The 23,387-nt window shown below is 54.7% G+C and overlaps 1 protein-coding gene across 2 annotated transcripts in view; it reads right to left on the reverse strand.

Moving 5' to 3' along the window:
• RAB11FIP4 (RAB11 family interacting protein 4) overlaps positions 1–23,387 on the reverse strand; it is a 115,445-nt gene that overhangs the window by 84,572 nt on the left and 7,486 nt on the right. Inside the window, exon 1 of one of the 2 annotated variants that reach the window (XM_070061096.1) lies at positions 7,047–7,418. The exons of the other annotated variant lie outside the window; for it this stretch is intronic. The gene's annotated coding sequence lies outside the window, so the exon portion shown is untranslated. Of the gene's footprint in view, positions 1–7,046; positions 7,419–23,387 lie in introns of those variants that run through there. 2 annotated transcript variants of the gene reach the window in all.

Below are 23,387 nucleotides of genomic sequence, written 5' to 3' on the forward strand. Positions count from 1 at the left end.
CCTGGGGCAGAGGCTCTCACCAGGCTGTCTCACTCCCCCCACTCCCCGCTGGGATGACCTTGTACTGACCAGCAGGGAGGGAAGGGGCCTGCTCAAGGTCACGCAGGCAGTGCAGCGGACGAGGCAGCCGCAGGGCGCTGGGGGCCAGCGCAGCTGGGTAGCCCTGGGGCTCCTGCTCTGCCTCCCAGGCCAGGGGAGGACGGCCGGCCGGGCCTGGCAGGACCTGCAGGAGCAGCTGCTGTCGCTGAAGCACACGCAGCTGGCCGCCGAACTTGCTGCCAGGGAAACAACCAGTTCCCTGGCAGTAAAATCCTCATCTTGCCTTTTCTGGGCCACTCAATTACCAGGCTTTCCCCGTCTATTTCTGTTGCCTTTTTCTTCAGGCTGATGTCTGCTCCCTCCCACTCATTCCCCAGGGTCACAGCTCTCAGAGCAGCTTCCCTGCCCGCCGCCAACCAGCTGGATCCTCCCTGAGCCTGGGCTGGGCCGCCTGCTCCTCGCTGACGGCCAGGTCTGCAAGCCGGGCCTTTCTGAGGTCTCGGCGGGCACGCCTGAGCAAGGGCGATAAGCAGGCTTATGCTCACGTCGCCGTTAGGAGGCTCAGAGCACACGGTGAGGGGCCTGATAAATGCTAGCCACTGCTGTCATCAATCAGTAAATAGGAGCGCATTCAGAGTACTCGCTGCAGCAATGACATGGAGCCTCGTGGTTAAGGCCCCCGTGTCTCACCCTGAAGTACCTGGGTTCAGTGCTGACCCTGGTTCTCGACTCCAGCTTCCGGCGAACGTGCACTCGAAGGCAGCAGTGATGGCTCAAGTACTTGGGCCCCTGCTGTCCACAGGGAGACCTGGACTGTTTCCAGCTCCTAGCTTCAACCTGGTCCAGCCCTGGCTGTTGAGGGCATTCAGGGGTGAACCAGCCAGTGAGAGTTCTATCTGTATCTCTCAAATAAATCTTAAAATACACACATATGTGTGTGTGTGTGTATGTGTGCATAATTCACTTAAAAATGGAATTAAGAGAAGTTCATTCCAGAATAAAAAACTTTGAAATTGTATACATCAGAGATCTTCAACACATTCAAGGAAAATATATATTTTGGAAAACTATCAATTTTTATTTTTTTAAAGACTTATTTTTATTTATTTGAAAGGTAGAGCTACAGAGAGCGAGTGGGACAGAGAGAGAGAGAAGGATATCTTCCATCTGCGGGTTTACCCCGCAGAGGGCCACAATGGCCAGGGCTGGGCCAGGAGCTTCATCTGGGTCTCCCACGTGGGTGCAGAGGCCCAAGCACTTGGTCCATCTTCTGCTGCTTTTCCCAGCTGCATTCGCAGGGAGCCAGACCAGAAGTGGAGCAGCCGGGACTAGAACCCGCACTGACATGGTATGCAGGGGTTGTAGGCAGCAGCTTAACCTGCTCCACCACAATGCCAGCTCCTGGATATCAGTAAATAAACTTAGAATTCCATTTGCCATAAACTTTTTGAAGTCCTGGTGGGTCTGATCACTCTCTACATGTGCACCATCTAGTCCTCGTGGTGGCCTGGGCAGCAGGCACTGCTGTTCTCCCCGTTTACGGTGGGGAAGCTGAGATGCTGCGGAGGTCTCTTCCAGTGGAGGCCACACAGCTGAGAGGAGACAGAGAACACAGGCGCCCAGTCCGGCGCTGACCCTGTAGCCAGCGACTCTTCTTCTTTTACTGCAGTAACTACAATCACTACTACTACTATTTTCACAAGTGTGGGGACTTGCCATAACCAGAATAAGTCTGTATTCTGCTCCCTTTCCCCGGGACGGGGAGCCTTGCTGGAGAACGGGAACATGAAAGAAAGAATGCCCACATGTCGTGTTGCTAAAGCAGAGGTCTGGGCCCAGCACCCGACGTGGTTTGCAGACAGACGGGACGCGTGTCAATTAGATGCCAGTACCAAGAACCAGGGAAGCTTCCTGGTCTGGCTGAGACGCCACAAGCACACTACACCCTATCTCTTCCACCGATTACGGCAGAAAGTCTGGGCAGGGGACATAAAACTGGGGGAGGATTCTGAAAACAGTGAATTGAGGAGGAGAGCAGAAACATGAAGACAACGACAGTGTAAGTTTTCAGATTTCTTTTTTCCTTCACATATTTTTCAACCTAGACTCAGGCAGCCCAAATCCTAGAACGGTGCTGCAGGTGCAAAGAGAAAGACCCCATCAGAAGGCCTCTTTCTGAGGGCCAGGTGCTGTGTGTAGCAGGTAAGCTGCTGCCGCCTGCAGTGCCAGCATCCCACGTGGGCGTCGGTTCATGTCCCAGCTGCTCCACTTCCAACCAGCTCCCTGCTAGTGCACCTGGGAAAAGCAGCAAAGGGTAGCCCAAGTGTTTGGGCCCCTGTCACCCATGTGAGAGGCCCAGAGAAAGCTCTTGCTCCTGGCTCCAGCCTGGCCCTGCCCTGGCCATTGCAGCCATCTGGGGAGTGAACCAGCCGATGGAAGATCTCTTTCTGTGTCTCTCCCTCTCTGTAACATCGACTTTCTAAATAAATGGGTGAATCTTAAAAAAAAAAAAAATCCTCTTCCTGATGAGAAGCTGGGGAAAGGGGCCCTTTCTAGATGAATCTAGTGGAAGGAAAAGGAAGAGGTCTTTTCCCTCTCTAAGTCCCCTCCCCCAAGGCAAGCCCTGGTCCCAAAGCTGGGAGGCGGCAGCAGTCGCACCTACGAGGAAAACCCAAAACTCTGAAAGGGGAAAAATCTTCCTGCCTGGAAAGAGAAAGAAGGAAAAGGGGAGTGGGCAGGATCACCGCAGGAGGGAGCTGGACAATGAGATCCCACAAGCTGGGTTTGAAGTCCTGGGCCGCACATCCACGCAACCGACCTGAAGTCACACACCGAGGGCTCGGCCAAGTGACCACGTGTGCACTGGGCGGCTCGGCCCTGCAGTATGGACCAGAACTTGGGTGGATCAGAACGGCGCTGCACTGAACTCACACTGGAACCACAGCTCACTGGGCGCCGGCTGGGATCTGAGGCTTTAACCTAACCGGGCTGATTTCCTGATTAAAAAAACAAGCAAACAACAACAACAACAAAACACCTCTGCCATTCTTCAACTGGAACTAGACTCTCATAACACTCAAAATGGCCAGGACACAATCCAAAACCACCTGACACAGAGCGAAGCAGGAAAAGCTGAGAAGAGCACTCCCAGTGGGCAGATGGCAAACCCGAGAACCCAGATGCAGTGATGATGAGATAGACTGAAGTTATCATAACCATCCTCCATGAAGCAAAGGCAAACACTCCTGAGATAAACAGAAATGGAGAAATTGTCTGCAGAAAAATACAATCTATAAAAGCCAAAGGAAAAAATGTAGAATCGAAAATCTAAAACTTAAAGTAACTTAAATTTTAAAAATTCACTGGATGGGATCAGTATGGTGGTAGAATAAAAACTAACTAATCTGAACAAGACAAATCATCAGGGAGTCAGAGGAACATTAGCGAAAAAACTCAGAAGACAGAACAACACTAAATGTGCATGAACCCAACAACAGAGCTTCAAAAAACATTAAGCAAAAGTAAAAGAACTGAAAGAGGAAACACAGACAACATACATTTGGAGACTTCAACGCTCTTCTCCAGCAATCAGCAGAGCCAGTTAGATGGAAAATCAACCAGGATGTAAAAGGTCTGAGGAATACCACTGACTGGCATAACCAAGTCAACACTGGGAGAACTCTCCACCCAATCCGAGCAGAATATGCCATGTTCTCATGTGCACATTTATCAAGGTAGATCAATTCCTGAGCCATTAAATAAGCCTTAATAAAGTTAAAGACATTGAAATCACACAATTATATGCCCCAACCAAAATGGAATTACACTAAAAATCAATAACAGAAAGATAACTGAAAATTTCCACATACTTGGACATTAAGCATCATGTGTCTAAATAACTCATGAGGCAAAGAGGAAGTCCCAAGGGAAATTAAAAATAAGCTAAATTAAATGACAATAACAACACATCAACATAAAATTCTTGAAGCAAGAGGGAGGAAAGAAATAACACAGGGTGGGCGTTGTGGCATAGGAAGTAAAGCTACCCGCTGTGATGCTGTCACGCCATGGGGTGCTGGTTTGAGTCCCAGCTGCTCCATTGCCGATCCAGCTCCCTGCTATTGTGCCCGGGGAAAGCAGCAGAAGATGGCGCAAGTCTTTGGGCTCCTGCACCCACATGGGAGACCCAGAAGAAGCTCCTGGCTTTGGTCTGGCTCAGCGCAGACTGTTGTAGCCATTTGGGGAATGAACCAGCAGATGGAAGATTAATGTCTGTCTGTCTGTCTGTCTGTCTGTCTCTCTCTCTCTCCCTCTCTCTGTAACTTTTTCAAATAAATAAATCTTTTTTTTTTTTAAAAGAAATGAGCAGAAATCAATAAAAAAACAGAAAAATGATACAGGAAAATCAATGAAACCAAAATCTGAGTCACTGAAAAGATCCATAAAACAGGTAGGTGCAACGCTAACCACTCTTCAGAGACAGAGTGGGAGGACAGGTTATCAACATCAGAAATGGAAGTCGAGATACCACTACGGTTTTACAGATTTTTTTTTAAAAGGGTAATAAGGAAACACTATGAACACCACTATACATGTGATTTCTACAATTTAGATGAAATAATGGACCAATTCTTTGAAAGATACAAACAACGGAAGCTCATGTAAGAACAGATAATCTGAATAGTACTTTAGGTATTCAAGATTTTTAAAAAAGATTTATCTGAAAGGCAGAGTCATAGAGAGAGAAAGAGAGAGACATCTTCCCTCCACTAGTTTACTCCCCAAATGTCACAAAGGCCAGGGCTAGGCCAGGAGCCAGGGGCCCTGAACTGCATCCAACTCTCCAAGCACCTGGGCCATCTCCTAGCACTCTCCCAGGCACGTCAGCAGAGAGCTGGATAGGAAGCAGGGCAGCCAGGACTCCAACCAGGACTCATACTGGTTGTCTCATAGCTGCTTAACCTGCTATGCCATAAGACTGCCCCAGAAATTGATTTCATAGTTCATATCCTTCCAAAAAGAAAAACCTGAGAACCAGACTGTTTCACTAAATATGTAAGGAAAAGATATAAGTACTACCCAAATCTCTTCCAGAAAGCAGAACACTTCCCAAGGGATTTTACGAGAGCAGCATTGCCCGGATAGCAAAGCCAGACAAAAGCAGTGCAAGCAAAACAGACTGGGGCAAGCATTTGATGCAGAGGCTCAGGTCGCCGCTTCCTGCATCCCAGAGCAGAGTGCTTGGTTCAAGTCCTGGCTCTGCTCTGATCCACTTCCTGCTGCTGCATCATGGGAGGCAGGAGGTGATGGCTCAAGTACTTGGGTCCCTACCACCCATGTGGGAGACCCAGATGGAGTTCCTGTTTCCTGGCATTGGCCTGGCTCAGCCGTGGCTGTTGAGGGCATTTGAGGAGTGAACCAGCAGATGGAAGATTGATTGCTTTCTCTCTCTGCATTTCAAGTAACTAATAATAAATATTTTATAAAAAGACATACTTGTGGGCATCACACATCCAGACCTTCTGGACAAGTCTCTACTGGGAGCTGGCCAGGTGTGGGGACGGGGGAGTGGGCAGAGAAGTGATTAAAACCAAGGTAGGTGGTCTGAGGTGGCTGGAGGCAAGACTGGGGGTGGGCGTGGGGGTCATCAAGGATGAGGCCAGAGGGGGCACAGGGTCTGCTGGCTGCACAGCATTCACGAGGGCCAGGCGTCATGGGCAGCACCTCCCTCGTCTCACTCCTTCGAATCCTCCCAGGAGCCCAGTGATGTCGCCGGCTGGTACCCTCTCCTGGCAGGAGGGCTGAGGCCAGCACCCAGCCTCCTCGCAGAGCAGGGGAGGCTACAGCCCAGCTCTGTCTGGGCTGCGGCCCCTTCACCCAGATTTCTCCTGTGAGTCCCTCTGCCAGCCTCCCCAGGGGACCCTGGCCTCCCTGGGGGGCCTCAGCACCAAACACTCCAGCTGCATGTTTACCCACTTTCCCAGGCGGTCCAGCTGCCTGATGTCAGGCATACAATGAAGCTCTGTATTCTGGAGCCCCCGCCCCCACACCCAAGGGACAAAGGGCACCGGCCCCCTCCACAGATTCTCCAGGGCAGGGCAGGGAGCCAGGCGAGAGCTTCGGCGAGACCAGTGGGAGACAAGGGATGAGGGAGGGCTTCCACAGTGGGGCCTGCCAGGCCCCACCCACCGGGCCCAGGCCGAAGCGTCCACTGTCCTGGACAGCCAGGAAAGGCCATGGTAGACCGGGGAGCACCAGGTGGGAGAGGTGCACAAGAGGGAAGGCGCAGGCAGTGGGGTTGAGCGGGCAGCGTCGGTGCCTCTGCGGCCCTGCGAGTATCAGGGATACAGTGCTTCCTTGGCGTGGAGTCCCATTTCTGCCTCACCACCAACGTCGTGGGGAGCCTCTTCCTTTTCCTGGGCTCGATTTCTCCATTTGCAAAAGGAGGGCACTGAGTGACAGCGACATGGACCCTGTCTGTCAGCTCTGAAGTCTGCACGCCAGTAATGGTTTCCCAGGGATGCTTGGGACAGGCATGGGGTTGTGGGAAGGAGAGAGGAAAACCCTAGCAGAGAGGCAAACACCATGTCCCGTGCAGCTTCACCAGGGACCCATGTGGGGACAGCACAGCGGCCCTGAGGAGTTCCTCAACGTCTCTGAGCCTGTTTACTTCTCCCTAACAAAGTCATAACGACAAGAACTGCCCTGTGGAGGCTGAGGAGCCCACTTCCGGTTAACCCCGGGCGCTTCCGGTTAACCCCGGGCGCTTCCGGTTAGCCCGGGCGCTTCAGGGCGCCTCAGTCCCAAGGCATGAGCACCCACGCCCCACGCCAGTGACTGGCGGCGTAGGCAAAGGCACCTTAGTCAGCTCCGGCCCTGAGGCGCCGTCCGCGCACAGGAAGTGCCCCTGCGAACCCTCCGGGCGGGAGGACGCCATCTTGGCCCACACAGGAGGAAGCCCAGGGCAAGGGGGCAGGGTTCTGGCCGAGGCCCTGCAGCTGCCCTACCTCCGGCGCTTGTCTTGTTCAAAAGGGCACACTTTCCTCTGCGTTGCAGCAGTCTTGTGTGTGTTCCTGGGTCTCAAAGCTGGGGGTCCTCGCAGTGGGGAGGGGCTGTGCGGAGGTCTCCCGCACCCAGCACCCAGCACCCAGCACCGCCCCCGGGAAGTGCTGCCTCACCCAGGCTGTGGCTCTCTTTTAGTCCCCAAATGGCTTCCGCACAGTCTGAGCCGGCTGCTGCCCGACTCCGCAGTCCGCCCGCGAACCTTTGGTGCCAGAACAAGAAGCAAAGAGCCCGGAGCCTGGGTGGCCTCGGCGGCTTGCGCGCGCCCATCTGTCCATTCCTTCAGCCAGCGTCTCCTCCCGGGCTCCCTCAGCCAGACTCTGGCCCCCGGGGAGGGACAGATGTCTTGCTATTTCTTGAGTGAGACAAAAATAGCTTAGGGAGTAGCGTCACAGAGTGTAGATGGCTGTTAATCCTGCCACCAGCACAGGGACAGTATCACGTCCCTCGCAGGCTCAGGAGACAGCGCCGGGCTGGACTCCCACCACTACGGCTCTGACTAACGGAGCATTTTCTGGAAGCTGTTGTGAAGCCGTTAACAAAGGTTTTCACACAGGACAGCCAGTCCTTCCACCTCTTCTTCTGACAGTTTTTTAGCTACTATTTTTAAAAATGTACTTATTTGCAAAGCAAAGTGACAGGGAGAGTGATAGAAACAGCAAGAGAGACTCCCTCATCCATGGGTTCACTCCTCAGATGCCCATGACAGCCAGGGTTGGCACGAGCTGAAGCCAGGGGTCTAGAACTCTATCTGGGTCTCCCACATGGATGGCAGGGACTCAAGTCCTTGACCCATCATCTGCTGCCTCCCAGGACCCTGGATCAGAAGCAGAGGAGCTGGGTCTTGAACCCGGCTCTCTAACGCCTTGCACCTGTCTTAAGTGGGGACTTTACCACTGCTGCAAACACCCATGCCTCTTCCAGCAGTTTTTAATTGACAACTTCAAGAATGAGCCTGGCACCTTAGACTGCTCGGCCATCTTGACACTAACTTTAAGAATGAATTGCAGCAATTTTAAACTCAGGAATAAAAGTCCAATAAAGCCTTTGTGATAAAAAAATTGTTTATAGCACTGAAGGGAAGGGAAGACAAAATCCATCATAAGGTAACCCCTAGAAGAAGCCAACTGAAAACCTCACCACAGGGGTGCAGAGGAGGCAGAGAGCCCAGAGGCCAGGGAGACACCACAGGGTGCTTGGAGGAGGCAGTGCTTATGTGGGACCAGAGGGACCATGGACCTGGGCATGGCAGTTGTGGGCAACAGTGACTCAGGAAGGGGCCTTTAGCATGAGAGGCAGCCAGGAGGAAGAACAGCCAAGGCCGGCCCTGGGGGTGCCCAAGGGTTGGAGAAACCAGCAGAGGCTCCAGTGGCTGGAGGGCAGCAGAGGAAGAAGCTCCAGGTCAAAGACAGAGCTGCCTCCCAGGTCTATCTGAGGGGTCTGAGTGAACGAAGGGGACAGTCCCCGATGGACACCAGGAAGAGACAGACGAGCCTGAGGGACAGCTGGGGGTGCCACTTCATAGTCTTTTCCTGACCATGACTCCAAGTCCCCCAGGCCAGAGACCTCCACTGACTTTCTCCGAGTGTGGCCGTGCCGGCTCTGACCCCTCCTCATGGTGGCAGACACAAGGAACTCATCTGGGACAGGGGGATAGAGCAGCCCCCGGCTGAACATGCGGGAGAAGGTTCTGGATTTGGGGTTGCAGTGACCGAACCTCAGAGAAGGCCGTGAGTCTGGACAGACCCTTAGGGCCCCCATAGGGGAGTGGGCAGCTGGGTCCTAGAGCACAGGGCGGGTAGGGAGCAAAGGAGCTAGCAGGGGGGCCCTGTTCCTTCTGTGGGGCGGGGAAGATGCCACTGTGGCCCCTGGTCCAGGCTCTTGGATCAGTGCGGACTCTGCTGCAGCAGGCCTAGGATGGGGCCCTTGCACCTGCATTTCTAACCACCCCAGGTCCTCTAATAAGGCTATGGTTGACCTCTGAGGACCTGAGCAGAATTCTGGAGCAAGGGTCTAAGAGGGAGCCCAATCTGTGTAACCCACTTGGAACTCCGGGGTACCAGGGCAGGAAGAACATCGGGGGCAGGGCAGGCGTTGTATGTAGTGGGTAGAGCTGCTGCTTGTAAAGCTGGCATCCCATATGGGCACCAGTTCGAGCCCCAGCTGCTCCACTTCTTTTTTTTTTTTTTTAAAGATTTATTTTATTTATTTCAAAGAAAGAGTTAGAGAGAGAGGTAGAGACACAGAGAGAGGTCTTCCATCTGCTGGTTCATTCCCCAGATGGCTGCAATGGCCAGAGCTGTGCTGATCCGAAGCCAGGAGCCAGGAGCTTCTTCCAGGTCTCCCACGTGGGTGCAGGGCCCCAAGGACTTGGGCCATCTTCCACTGTGTTCCCAGGCCATAGCAGAGAGCTGGATCGGAAGAAGAGCAGCTGGGACTCCAACTGGTACCCATATGGTATGCTGGCGCTTCAGGCCAGGGCTTTAACTGGCTGTGCCATAGTGCCAGCCCCAGCTCCACTCCTAATCTAGTTCCCTGCTATACCTGGGAAAGCAGCAGAAGATGGCCCAAGTGTTTGGGTTCCTGCTAACCACGTGGGAGACCCAGATGAGGCTCCTGGATCCTGACTTTGGCCTGACCTAAGGATGGCCATTGCAACCATTGAGAGAGTGAACCAGCAGATGGAAGATCTCTGTCTTTCCATTTTTCTCTTTCAAAAATAAATAAATAGGGGCTGGCGCTGTGGTGCAGCGGGTTAGTGCCCTGGCCTGAAGTGCTGGCATCTCATATGGGTGCTGGTTCTAGTCCTGGTTGCTCCTCTTCCGACCCATCTCTCTGCTGTGACCTGGGAAAGAAGTGGAGGATGGCCCAAGTCCTTGGGCTCCTGCACTCATGTGGGAGACCCGGAGGAAGCTCCTGGCTCCTGGCTTCGGATCGGCGCAGCTCTAGCTGTTGCGGCCAATTGGGGAGTGAACCAGCAGATGGAAGACCTCTCTCTCTCTCTGTGTAACTCTGACTTTCAAATAAATAGATAGATAGATAGATAGATAGATAGATAGATAGATAGATAGATAAAACAAAGAAGGATTGGGGCGAGCCGGGGGCACAGAAGCTAACCTAATATAGGTGGTGGCTACCCCCACTCTGGCGAAGGTTTCCTGGCCATGGGGGCAGGGAGCTCACTCTGTAAGCGGAGGGGCACCTGACTATGGGCACTGCTTTTTCTAGGAGGTGCAGAGTTCAAGGCACCACAGGAGGGCAGTCCCCTGGGTGCATCTTGGCTCTGACCTCAGCGATAGGTTGTTGGTTCTGATTCCCAGAGAAGTTGGAAGGGTGCTGCTCACCCCGGGGTGCCCATAGGCTAGGGACCTACTAGTCAGCATTTGCCCATCAGAGCAGGCCACTGGCCTGCAGGAGCTGGAATGCTCTGCTCCCTGGACCCCGCCCCACCAGTCTGTCTATCCTGCTCCCTCTCGAACCCGCCCCATTCCCACTTCTAATCAGTCCCAGTCTGCCCCCTACACTAGGCACCGACACTTCCATGAAACAGTGCGAAACGCCTTCCCAGCCACTCTGCTTCGGCTCCCCAGAGTGCTTGGGACCCGAGGTTCCACCACTCAAACAAGGCAGAACGTGCTGGCTCCAGTCCCAGGCTGCCATGTTGCTGCTGTCGACGTAGTAAGAGGTGGCACATGAGAAAGGCCATGGAACCCGGAAACCTCATTATGGAAATTCCTAAATTAGGGGGAGGGGAAAAGCAGCTTTGCCACAAACCTGGCAGACCCCATCTGGGAGCCTTGGTCCATTTGCCTGCGAAATGGGGCAGGTGGTGGTTCCTACCTCCTATGTTCCCGAGGGGCCTCAAGGAGGTCACAGATGGGAGAGCGTGGACCCTGGGCACAACACCCAGGTTCACAAGGGGCTTCTTGCCCGCCCCCCCCCGCCCCCCGCCACAGGTAGAGTTAGACACAGAGAGAGAGAGGGACAGAGACAAAGGTCTTCCTTCCGTTGGTTTACCCCAAGGCCGCTATGGCCGGCACTGCGCTGATCCAAAGCCAGGAACCAGGTGCTTCCTCCTGGTCTCCCATGGGGTGCAGGGCCCAAGCACTTGGGCCATCCTCCACTGCACTCCCGGGCCACAGCAGAGAGCTGGACTGGAAGAGGAGCAACCAGGACAGAATCTGGTGCCCCAACCGGGACTAGAAACCAGGGTGCCTGTGCCGCAAGTGGAGGATTAGCCTAGTGAGCCACGGTGCCAGCCACAAGCGGCTTCTTAAAAACCCTGGTCAGCTGCAAGTGTCCTGCGTGGGCCAGGCTCCTTCCCTGGGGCCTGGCAGGGGTCAGGCAGATACCTGTGCTACTACAGGGAAACATGCAGTCTTGCCCACAGTAGGTCTCTCCTCCAAGACCCCATGAGGATCTCAGGAGTGGCACAGCCTTGGGGGGCCATTCCCCGGCAGTCACTGGTGTCTGTGCCCACCCGGGGACTTCAGAGACTAACAGGCTCCCTTGATCCAGTGGGGGCAGTGGAGACTGGTCCCAGGCTCACCAGAAAGCGAGCAGACAGGGAGGCTGGACCCTTGCCCGAGGTCACAGGAAGCCATTGTCCATAGGGTGTCAAGGCGTCACAGGAAAAGAGGATTGTGAGACCAGGAAAACTGGGGCAGGCGGGGCCCAAGCCAGAGCTTCTAATGGGAGCCTTTGCCAGACCCACGGGGAGGAGCTGGTGGGCACCCAGGGCCTGCCTGGCCCCGGTGCCCTCGCTCCCCTCTCTCGCAGCACTGCAATTCCTCAGCCACAGGCTGGACCCCTGCTTGGGCGCCGGCACCCTTAGGGTTGGTTTCCTTTGCCCGAGACGTGGGCCATGCCCACAGCACAGTCAGAATCTGGGTGAGAGGAATCTGAGTGAGCGTTCTCGCCCCACCCCCTCTTGCTCTCTGCTGCAGCTGCGGGGGGGTGGCCCCAAGCAAAGCAGCGAGTCCTTGGGCGAAATTCCTTTGGGCCCAGCCATCGGCACTGGGGTCCACTCATTGCCGCAGTGGGGGCCTCTCTGGGGAGGTGAAATTCTTTCCTGGCAGCATGGCCGGAAGAAGCAGAGGCAAGAGGCCTCATACATGATTGAGGCCCTTATTTATAATTTAGACCTCTTCCCCCAAAAGCAAGTGGGGTGGGGGCCTGGGCGGAGAGAGGAGAGCTGGTGCAGGAGGGCCCCAGCAGGGGCAGAGGCGCGGTGCCAGCATGCCGCTCCCCTCCTCCGTCTGCACGCTGGCCTCGTTTCATGAACCAGAGAACCAAGGCATGGCAGAGGCAAGGACGTGGTGGGGACCGTCTGGCCAGGAGACAGGCGAGCGAGTGCAGCACCACGCCCAGGGCCTGTGCGCCCTCTGGGGCAGAGTCCCATCCCCGCCATCCCAGCACAGATCCACTGCGTCTGGTGCTGGCGATGCATTTCCAAAGCCTCCAACCCGGAGGTCCTGATGATGAGAGCCTGGGGAGGGGCATCTGGATCGAGTGCCTGGCAGACCCCAGCTAGGCAGAGCGGCAGGAGCTGTCCTCACCCAGGGCCCCAGTCCTTGCCCAGCATATGCCCTCTGGGGCTGGCGTGAGGACAGTCAGGGGACGGGAGTGGGAACGGACAGAGGCGACAGTGAAAACAGAGGGGCTGCGCCATCACCCCCTCCCAGATGACTCAGCCCTCCAGAGGTGAGAAGCACCCCCAGCAACCCCCTCACAGGACTGAGAGCGCCCTGGAGTCCCAGTGATGAGGGTGATGACAACAAGGACCACTGGTAGCACTTGTGAGCAGTCACTCTGAGCCAGGGGCTGTCTGTGAGCTTTACGTGGACTAACTCAGCTGCATCTCATAAGTCTATCATTTTCATTGCTAGACCCCTTTCACAGATGCGGGAACCGAGGCTAGAGAAGCTAAATACTTGCTAAGAAGCGACACAGCCAGAGTTAGCCAGTGCTTGTGTTCTTTGCTGCTATGCGACACCGAGTTTACTCTTTATCTGCAACAGCAGGTGCTCCTGCGTTTCCCCAAAATCCTGCCCCCGCTCTTCCTCATCTGCCACCCGTGGCCACACAGCAGATGCAGCAGCAGTAAGAACATAACCCCAGTGGCCCCGGGCGTGGATGCCTACCCCACACCCTGCCGCGTTCCAGGCAGTCTGTAATCAGTGGGGCTTCCTCTTCTAAATGTCCCTAAGGCTCTGGCGTCCACAGCAGCGACTCCCCTGAAAACATGCTCCAGAGGCACCAGGCACTGTGCTAACGGCTTTCCCTCATTCTGTCCCCACCACTCTCAATCACCCGACGAGGGGATGCTGCTGCACCCCCATTTCACAGACGAGGCTCAGAGAAGTAAAGGCCTCTCCGCCGTCGCAGAGGCAGGGAGCTGCAAGGCTTGGAGTGGCAGTCCCAGAACCTGAGTGCTTGACCACAAGGCCCCGCTGCCTCCCAGTCCTCCCTCTGGTGGCCTTGAGAGGCCGAGAGGAACGTGCTCACAGTGACACAATTTCAGGCTCAGGCTCAGGAGGAGCTGGGGCTCCTGGGTCCCAGGCACTTCACTCATTCACTCGCTCTGTGCTTCAGGTAACACTGACTCCGCACAGGTTCACACCTGGGCAGGGAGTCCGAGGCGGGGCCGACAGTCCCAGGCCCTGCCCTCGCGCTCCTCCCTGCACACCTGCAGTCTCCCTGAGTGTGCCACCAGGCTGTCCCCTTTGTGGTGGGTGAGAGGCCCTTTGCAGACAGCCCCTCCCCCATCCCATGTATCTTGGGGAGGGGGTCCACAGTCAGGTCTGGGAGGGGTGAGGCCTCTGTCCAGGCCTAGCCCATCAGAGAGCCACCCTTCCAAGTGCGACCCTTTGCTCCAACTGGGAAGACTGACAAGCGTCTTTAAGGCACGTCGCGTCAAAGATGTTGGGAAGACATCTGGTGCTTTCGACGGCCTGGTCTTGAACAAAACGCTGGGAACAGGAGGATGGGGTGGGATGGGGAGCTCTGTATGAACACGCTGAGGAGCCTAAGCTGACGGCCACGGACCAGCAAGATCCTGGATGGCAGTGAGCTATGGTCCCTCCCTTCCCAAAAACGGTAAGAAAAGGGTGAGTGGGTCCTGCCTCCACCAAGCAGTCCAGGACCACAGCACGGGAGGGCAGCCATCAACTCTACCAGCTGCTCCCGGCTGCCCAAGGCCAGCTCTGTGCCCAGCAAGCATAAGCCCATCCACTCTCCCCCTGCTTCGTCGCTTCTGGCTTGACGTTCCTGTGCCACGAGGCTGGAGTCCTCCCTGACCACTGCCAAGCCGGCGGGCTGCTTCCCGCCAGCCCCCTCTCCTTGACCCTATGGCACCAGCCTTGCCTTGGCCAGGATTCGCCCCTTCCCCTGGAACACTGGAAGACAGCCTGTCATCCTGGCCCCTGCTGGGTCACCCGGCCACATCCCAGAGCGCCCCAGGCCGCACCGTCCTGCACAGAGCAGCGGTCTGCCACGCCCAGCACCGCTGAGTCCTGGAAATGCCGGTGATTCCCATCGCAGAAGGAAAAGTAATCGGAGTCATAAATACAAGAAAAGAGGACGCCACAAAATGATTACTTTTGAAGAGGATGTGCTGGCTTACCTAGAAAAGCCAAAGACGTCAGCCAGAAAATCACTAGAAGTAATAAACGACTTCATACCAGTGGTGACATAGGAGATAAATTTACAGAAATCAATAGCACTGCCCTATGTTAGTGACATGAAGCTCGAAAAGAAATCAATGGGAAGTATTTGTCCTCAGTAGTAACAAAACACATTAAATGTTAATTTAGCCCAATTGTAATGCATTTATTTTTAATGCAAATATTTTGTTCCTATTGGGAGTAGAGATGGCAACACTCTCCAGTTTAACAAATTTAATACAATAGCAATCAAAAATCCTGAAAATGTGTTACATACTTTAAAATCCACATGGGGCTGGCGCTGTGGTGTAGTGGGTAAAGCCCTGGCCTGAAGCGCCAGCATCCCATATGGGCGCTGGTTCAAGACCCGGCTTCTCCGCTTCTGATCCAGCTCTCTGCTATGGTCTGGAAAGCAGCAGAAGATGGCCCAAGTCCCTGGACCCCTGCACCTGTGTGGGAGACCTGGAAGAAGCTCCTGGCTTCGGATCGGCACAGCTCCAGCTGTTTCTGCCACCTGGGGAATGAACCAGCAGATGGGAGACCCCCACTCCTCTCTGTCTCTGCCTCTTCCTCTTCTTCTCTCTCTGTGTAACTCTGATTTTCAAATAAATAAATCTTTAAAAAAAATCCATAAGAAGAATACCACAGGGCATTTCTATGGACTTTTTTCTATAAAGATTTGTTTTATTTATTTGAAAAGAAGAATTACAGACAGAAGGAGAGATAGAGATCTTCCATCCACTGGTTTACTCTCCAAACAATAGCTGGGGGGGTGGGCCAGGCCTCAGTGTCGCTCCCCGTCTTCGTGGAGGAGCAACACAGGACCCTGCGCTGTTCTTTCGTCTGCTCGGCCCTCCCCGGGTTTGCTGCTGGTTCTTCCCGGGTTGGTTACTATCCCTTCCACCTCCGTGGAAGGGCAGTTCCCCCTGGCCGCATTCCCCACTTCCGCAGGGGAGCGGCACACCGCCGGCCGGTTCTCTCGGGGGCTGCACGGATTCCCTCAGATGTTCCCCATAGATGTTCCTGGTGCATGCCGTCTCTCTCCTCCTTTATAGTCCTTCTCTGCCAATCCCAACTCGGCTGCCCACACGCCGAGTACGCTGCTCTCCAATCAGGAGCAAGTCCTACAGTTAATTGGTTGAACTGGAGGCAGCTGTGCGGAAGCTGTTTACTTCTCTCCCAGCGCCATATTGTGGGAGAGCAGATGCATAGAATAAGTCTTAATTCCAGTAACAGTCTAGTCCGGTTTGCTCCCCACAGATCCCCCTTTCTTTTTATTTTTGGCGTTGATACGCGCCTGTCTTCGGTGTCCCGCGGCACACACTCTACTCTACTTGCTAGAGTTGCCACAGGCTCTTACAAGTCCTATCAATCAGGAAAACCGAATCCGGGTCCTCTCTTCGCCATTGTGAGGAGGTTTTTAGGCGCTGATGCATGCCTGTGTTCGGTGCCCTGCAGCGCATGCTCTGCTCTGCCTGCAGGGGACTTACAAAACCTATCAGGCAAACCGAATCCAAGCCTTCTCATTGCCTTATTGTGGGGGAGACTTATTAGTGTTGGTTCGTGCCTATCTTCGGTGACCTGCAGCTCATACTCTGGTCGAGCTTTGCTGGCGCTTACCGCCTTAAATCAGGCAGACCGAATCCAAGCTTAATATTGTTGTATTGTGGGGAAGCCTTACTGATGTTAATTCGTGCCTGTCTTCGGTGACCTGCGGCGCATAAGCTGCTAGCTGCCCGCAGGTGCTCATCGCCTCACTTGATTAGGCAGACCGAATCCAAGCTCTCACATTGCAGTGTTGTAGGGAGGCCTTTTTATTTCTCTATTTCTCTATCTCCGGGCATTCCTATTTCTCCCATTTTACTTCTATCTTCCAGCATTCCTATTTTTCTCACTTTACTTCTAAACTTCTGTTTCTCTTATCCCTGCGGCTTCCCGCTCTCATTCTTATCCCCGCGGCTTCCCGGCTGCGCCCGCCCCGAGGCTGCTTTTCGGCGGCTTCCCGGCTGAGCCGCTTCAGCCCGCGCCTCTCTCATCTGCGCAGCTTCCCGGCTTTGCGCGGCTTCCCGGCGCCTCGCCCCGCCGGCGGGTTCCCGGCTCTGCGCGCACGCTCCGCGGTCTCCACGCACTTCGCGCCCGCACCACGGCCTCGCGCCAACGCCCCGTGCTCTCTCTGCACGCGGCGGCTTCCGCGAATGTTTCCGCCACCACCGGCATTCAGTCCAAGTTCCCCGGACTAACCTGGCGAATTCTGGCGGCCCACGTCTCTGCCTCTGGTTCCAGATCTTCGCCTCTTGCTCCCCAGGGTGACTTGAAGAATTCCAAGATGGCTTGGCCTGCACTCGCGGCTTCATCCTCCCTAACATTTTTCTCTACCCGGTGTGTTTCCCTAAGTTTTCTTCCAACAATATTCCTCCCTCATTTCTCCTGGCCTCTCCCCACAGTCCGTATCCAAGTCTAAGTTTCTTATAGGTTTCACTTTCACTTTCAACCTGCAGTCCGTATCTGAGTCTAAGTTTCTTCTTGCTTTCACTTTAAATCCTAACTTCTTTCCCACAGTCCGTATCCGAGTCCAAGCCTCCTCTAGGTTTCACTTTCGCTTTCAGTCTCCTAGCTTCCCCGCCATAGTCCGCATCCGAGTCTACGAAAGCTTTCACTTTCGCTTTCAAATCCTAACTTCTTTCCCACAATCCATATCCGAGTCTATGCCTAGGCTTTCAATAGCTTCTTCCGGCACCTAGGCTCTTTGCTAGTCTCTCTCTCCAGTATTTTCCTGCTTCTTCCCGTTTCTTCCCTCCTAAGTTTCATATCCGTCCTAAGTTTCCTATCCGAGTCACGGCACCATTATGTCGCTCCCCGTCTTCGTGGAGGAGCAACACAGGACCCTGCGCTGTTCTTTCGTCTGCTCGGCCCTCCCCGGGTTTGCTGCTGGTTCTTCCCGGGTTGGTTACTATCCCTTCCACCTCCGTGGAAGGGCAGTTCCCCCTGGCCGCATTCCCCACTTCCGCAGGGGAGCGGCACACCGCCGGCCGGTTCTCTCGGGGGCTGCACGGATTCCCTCAGATGTTCCCCATAGATGTTCCTGGTGCATGCCGTCTCTCTCCTCCTTTATAGTCCTTCTCTGCCAATCCCAACTCGGCTGCCCACACGCCGAGTACGCTGCTCTCCAATCAGGAGCAAGTCCTACAGTTAATTGGTTGAACTGGAGGCAGCTGTGCGGAAGCTGTTTACTTCTCTCCCAGCGCCATATTGTGGGAGAGCAGATGCATAGAATAAGTCTTAATTCCAGTAACAGTCTAGTCCGGTTTGCTCCCCACACTCAGCTAGGAGTCTGGAACTCCATCTGGGTCTCCCATATGGGTGGCAGAGGCCCAAGCATTTGGGCCATCTTTGGCTGCTTTCCCAGGTACATTAGCAGGGTGCTGGATCAGAAGTAGAACAGCTGGGATTTGAACTGGCACTTATATGGGATGCCAGCTTGCAGATGGTTTAAGCTACTGCACAATCCCCCTTCCTCCAAGCTTTCTAAAAAGGTAATTATGGTTGCCTTGTCTCAATTTTAAAATATATTACATCAAGCAATAATGATCAAAATGTTATAATGTTTTATATGCATTAAAACAGACAAAAAGCATTAAAAATTAACAAAACCTCTGAGCATCAAAATGAATACGGAAAGTAATGGTTATAACACATGGGAATAAGGGACTGTGAATCATAGCGATACTCAGCGAAGGGGTGAAGGGGCAGGCATTTGCAACAGCGGTTAAGATGCTGCCTGAGAGGCCTGCATCCCACATCAGAGCGTCTGGGTTCAAGTTCTGCTTCCTCTTCTAATTCCAGCTTCCTGCTAAGGGGCACCCTGGGAGGCAGCAGATGATGGCCCAAGTACTTGAGTCCGAGCCACCCATGTGGGAGCCCCAGAGGGTGTTCCAGGCTCCTGGCTTTGCTTAGAACTGGCCCAGCCCTGGCTGCTGTGGGCATCGGGGGAAGGAATTAACAGATGGAATATCTCTCTCTCTCTTTCTCTCTCTCTCTCTCTGCCTTTCAAATAAAATGAAATAACTTTTTTTTTTTAAGTAGTTACCGCAAGGACAGGTGGGGAGCGACACCGGGAGTTTGGTAACGGTGCTGTGTTTAGACCAAGACTGTCATTGTCCTTAGATGGTTCAGTACCTGCGGGGGTTGGTTCCAGGACCCCCAAGGACGCTCCAGTCCCTTATATAAAATGGTGTAGAATTCGCAGCTGACCCACACACAGCTCATGTACTTCATGCCACCTCTAGAGCATTTATAGTCCCTAATGTGGCGTAAATGCTGCCTAAACATTTGCTATGCTGTGTTGTGTAGGGAACAAGAAAAGTCTGCTCATGTTCAGTTCGGATGCCAATTATTTTTCTGAATATGTTTGCTCTGTGGCCAGCTGAGTTCGCGGAGGCAGGGGCATGGATGTGGAGGGCTACCTGTGCTCTAACACATCTGAGGGAGAGACATCACAGTGCTCTCCCACTTCCTTAAATGGCTCAGCAAAACAAGACAGCAAAAAATAGACACCGAGACAGACAGACAAGACAGAGTGAAAGAGCAACCGTGTACGACGCTGGCAGCGGGTAAACGTAGATGAAGGGAGTCTGTGCACCCCACTCTTCTCTCAACTTTTCTCCTTGAACCTTTTCTAAATAGTTAGGGGGAAAAACCCACCCAATTAATGACATTTGGTTCTTGTCTGGAAATAGATTCAAAATGTTAACAGAACTGAATGCCGAATGAACCTCATAATAAATCCTAATGGCTGGAAGTTAAATGTTTTGGGGCCAGTGCAGTGGTGCGGTGGGTTTAGCTGCTGCTTGCAACGCCAGCGTCCCATATCAGAGTGCCAGTCGAGCCCTTTCTCCTCCACTTCCAATCCAGCTAATGGGCCTAGGAGGAAACAGAACAAGGCCCAAGTGCTTGGGGCCCTGCTGCCCTCGTGGGAGACCCGGATGGAATTCTGGGCTCCTGGCTTCAGCCTAGTTCAACCCTCACTGTTGCAGCCATTTTTGGGAGTGAACCAGCTGATGTAAATCTCTCTCTCACACACACACATATACATACTTTGCATTTTAAATAAATAAAAATAAAATCCTAAAAATTTTTTAAAAAGCCAAGATTGTTTAAAGTTGGAGATGGCAAAAAAAAAAAAAAAATCCCATCCTTGCTAGAGGTGGGAAGTAAGCATCTTCCTACTGTAGAAATAACTACAATTAGAAACAAGAAAGCTATGATACAATCAAGAGAAATACTCAGGAAAGGAAAGCAACAGAGCAAGTCAAAATCACAACAGTCCTGATTTTGAATGAAACCAATTTAAAAATAGAAAGATCAGCACAGAAATTCCCCTTGATACGCGCTCAAAAGATACAGCTACATTTTTACAGAAATACCAAAATTAAATGGAAGAAAATTCTCACTGGCAATTAAAAATGAAAATGTAAACAAATCTGGCATACCATGACACACGTGTTTCCCCAGCAGAAGCAAATGCCAACAGCACTGTGCTCACAGGGAGGCGGGGCAACAGGCAGCCTCCCATCTTGGGCGGGCTGTACCGCGAGGCAGGTGAGGGAAGCAGAAGACACAGCCCGGGCGGAGGTGGGCATAAGCCTGCAGAGACCCTCAGAAAAGGCGGCCCGGTCCTCTGGCCAGGCCTGTGAGCACACAGGCCCTGGATTCCCACCCACGGTGTCCAGGTGTGGCTGCAGGTGGTTGTGAGACACCCACACCTGGAGCCAGTACTCTGGCTGGGAGCAGGGCGCAGGGAGTCAGGGGTGCTGGGGGAGGGTCTGCAGGAGTCCTCCCTCAGCCCTCAGTGGTAACCTGGGCTCCAGACACCCCCAGCCCTGCTTCCTCTGCAGGGCATCAACTGGGGACGACCGCCGTCCTGGAACCCACCTGCCCACTGGGCCTGCAGAGAAAGCTTCTGGGTGACAGGGAGTGGCAGGTGGGCCGGTTTCAGGGAGCCGTGCCCGGCAGAACAAAACACTGCTCACACACGAGGAGCGGCTGGTAGGAGGACTCCTCCTGCGCCTGGAACGTGGGTGAGGCTATGAGGTGGGAGAGCGGCCCACACGGCTCACGGCCACCGAGCACGTCCACACACCCAGGGCATGGATTTTGAGGTTGGACGTCCAGGTTGGTGCCCGTTATCTCTTTTCCTACAAAGTTGCTGTAGTTTCTAAATCTCCAACACATATCAAGGAAATGTCTTTGTTTTTAAAATAAAGAGCAGTTCCTTCCCCACCCCCAAGGGCTCCTGAGAGCAGGGCCTGCCCTCCTGCCCGCTGCCACCCTCGCCTTGGGCTCAGGCCCCTCCCAGGGAGACTCAAAGTTCCTCCATCTTTCTACCCCCAGGGTCCTCTTTCTTTGCCCCGGGCCTCAGCAGGGCATCCCACCTCTTGCCTGTCCCAGATGCCTGAAAACACACAGAGCCCCCAAACCCCCTCCCCCTGCCCTGCTGCTTCCGCATTTGGCCTCAGCCCTGCCCTCCCCCTGCTGGTCAGCCCTCCACTCACCCACCTGGCCTCCCTCCTGCCAGCCGGGCCCCAGTCAGCCCACTGCCCCACACTCAGCTCCAGCACTCCCTACCTGGCCTCCCCCTGCTGGTCAGCCCTCCACTCGCTCACCTGGCCTCCACCTGCCAGCCGGGCCCCAGCCAGCCCACTCCCCACACTCAGCTCCAGCACTCCCTGTGGAAAGGTTTTCCTGCCCCCAGGCCCGGGTCTCCCAGCTCCAGGCCCACCCACACCCAGACGACAGGCGCCCGCTACCAAGTGTTCTCTCCAAGGGTGGAGCAGTGGCTCCCAGCGGCCACCAGGCAGTCCAGGAGAGCCAGACAGGAGGGCTACGCTCTGAGACCCAGCCCACAGCCAGGAGAGTCTCACTCAAAAGGTATAGAAGGGTGCATTCTGCATGTTCTCACCAAAAACAAATGACAAGCTACAGGAGAGGTGACAGCTATGGAAATGAGCCCAGTTGCTTCCTCCACAACAGGTGCAGGAACTGAAGCCTCCCACTGCACCCGGTAAGTACACACAATAATTACCTGTCAGTAGAAAGGAAATGTTCAGAGATGAGCTTTGTCTCAGTCGGCCTCTCCCCGGGCAGGGGGCTCCCTCGGGGCAAGAACCCTGTCCTCTTCCTCTGCATGTCCCCCAGCCCCAGACATGCCACTGAGCAGGTGCTCGGAAGATTCTCTACAAGGGTGGCACCGGACGGCCCACTCAGAGCTCTAGAGTCCATGGTGACCGCTGACACCCACCAATGCTTATGACGCATCAGCATGGGGTGACGGGTTTAACGCATGCTGCTAATATTATCCCCATCTTACAGACACAAGTCTGGCAGCTCCTCGTCACACTGCGAGTAAACCTCAGAGACAGGTCTCAAACCAGGCAGGCCTGATACCAGGGCCCTGGCTCCCAGCCGCTGGCCTGGGGCGAGAACGTGAGACCTGGCAGAACGTGGGGCAGGGGCCCCGGGACAAGAGAGGGATGAGGCCAGCTGGGGCCGGAAAAACCTGTGGTACCGGCCCGGGAAGGGGGGAGGGGGAGAGGTGACCCAGGTTCTGGCCGAGCAGCTGTTCTGACACAGAAGAATCAGTCCACCCAACGCCAGCCCCTTCCCGGGCCTGTGACACAGGCACCTGCAGGTAACACGCGCCCGGGGGCCGTCTCGTCACTGTTTGCCGGGAAGCCGTGCAGCCTTAGGAGTCAGGTACAGTCCCCTGGCACCTGGCCCTGCCCTACCGCCACAGCACCTGCTGCCACCTGCTGCCTTCCTTAGCCGCCTTCTTCCGGGGCACGGTGTGGGGAAGGCCCAGCCTGCAGCACCATCAAGGGCCTCTGGACAGGGCCTGCCCGTGCTGCAGATCACAGACTGACTTCTGCACCAGCCCGTGTCCCCCAGCCCAGACCACTCAGGCCCAGAGAGCCAGATGAAGCCTCTGACGTGCGGTTTTCCTGACGTGGGATATCGGAAACTCAGATGAGCTCTTCTTGCCCCGTCCCTGGAATCAGCAAGTGCAGGCAGCTCTAGAGCCAGACAGACCAGGGTTCGAATCCCAGCTCCTCCTCGTACTGTGGGACCCTGGAGAGCATCACTTCCCCTCGACATCCCCTGCCTGCTGGAGGATGGAGTCAAAGGCAGGCAGCAAGCTCCATGCCAGGCATCCTTGGCTTTCCCCGTTCTTGCTGTCCATGGCAACTCACCCGTGGCTCCAGGAGAAACCCTGGCCATTGCGCAAGGGAGTCCTGTGCCCAGAAAGCACCAGGAAGAGGGAAAGGAGGCAGCGGTGCACTCCTGGGCTCAGGGCAGCCAGCACAGCTGCATGGGTCACACAGCAGGTGGCCTGCAGAAAGGATGCTCACGGGCAGTGTGCTAGGACACACACACACAAGGGCTCTTCAGAGCGTGCATGGGAAAAAACGTGTTAAGAGAAACTCTGCGTGGGCTGGGGCTGGGGAGGCAGCAAGCAGGGGAGGAAGAGCCCCAGGTTTAACAGGGGAGGGTGGTGGCTCCAAGCACTGCTGGAGTGGGCCAGCAGTCAGGTCAGATGCACATCCCAGGAATTCGTACTGGTGCCAG

This window comes from Oryctolagus cuniculus, chromosome 17 (genome assembly GCF_964237555.1).
Source record: "Oryctolagus cuniculus chromosome 17, mOryCun1.1, whole genome shotgun sequence".
Classification (NCBI taxonomy): Eukaryota; Metazoa; Chordata; class Mammalia; order Lagomorpha; family Leporidae; genus Oryctolagus; species Oryctolagus cuniculus.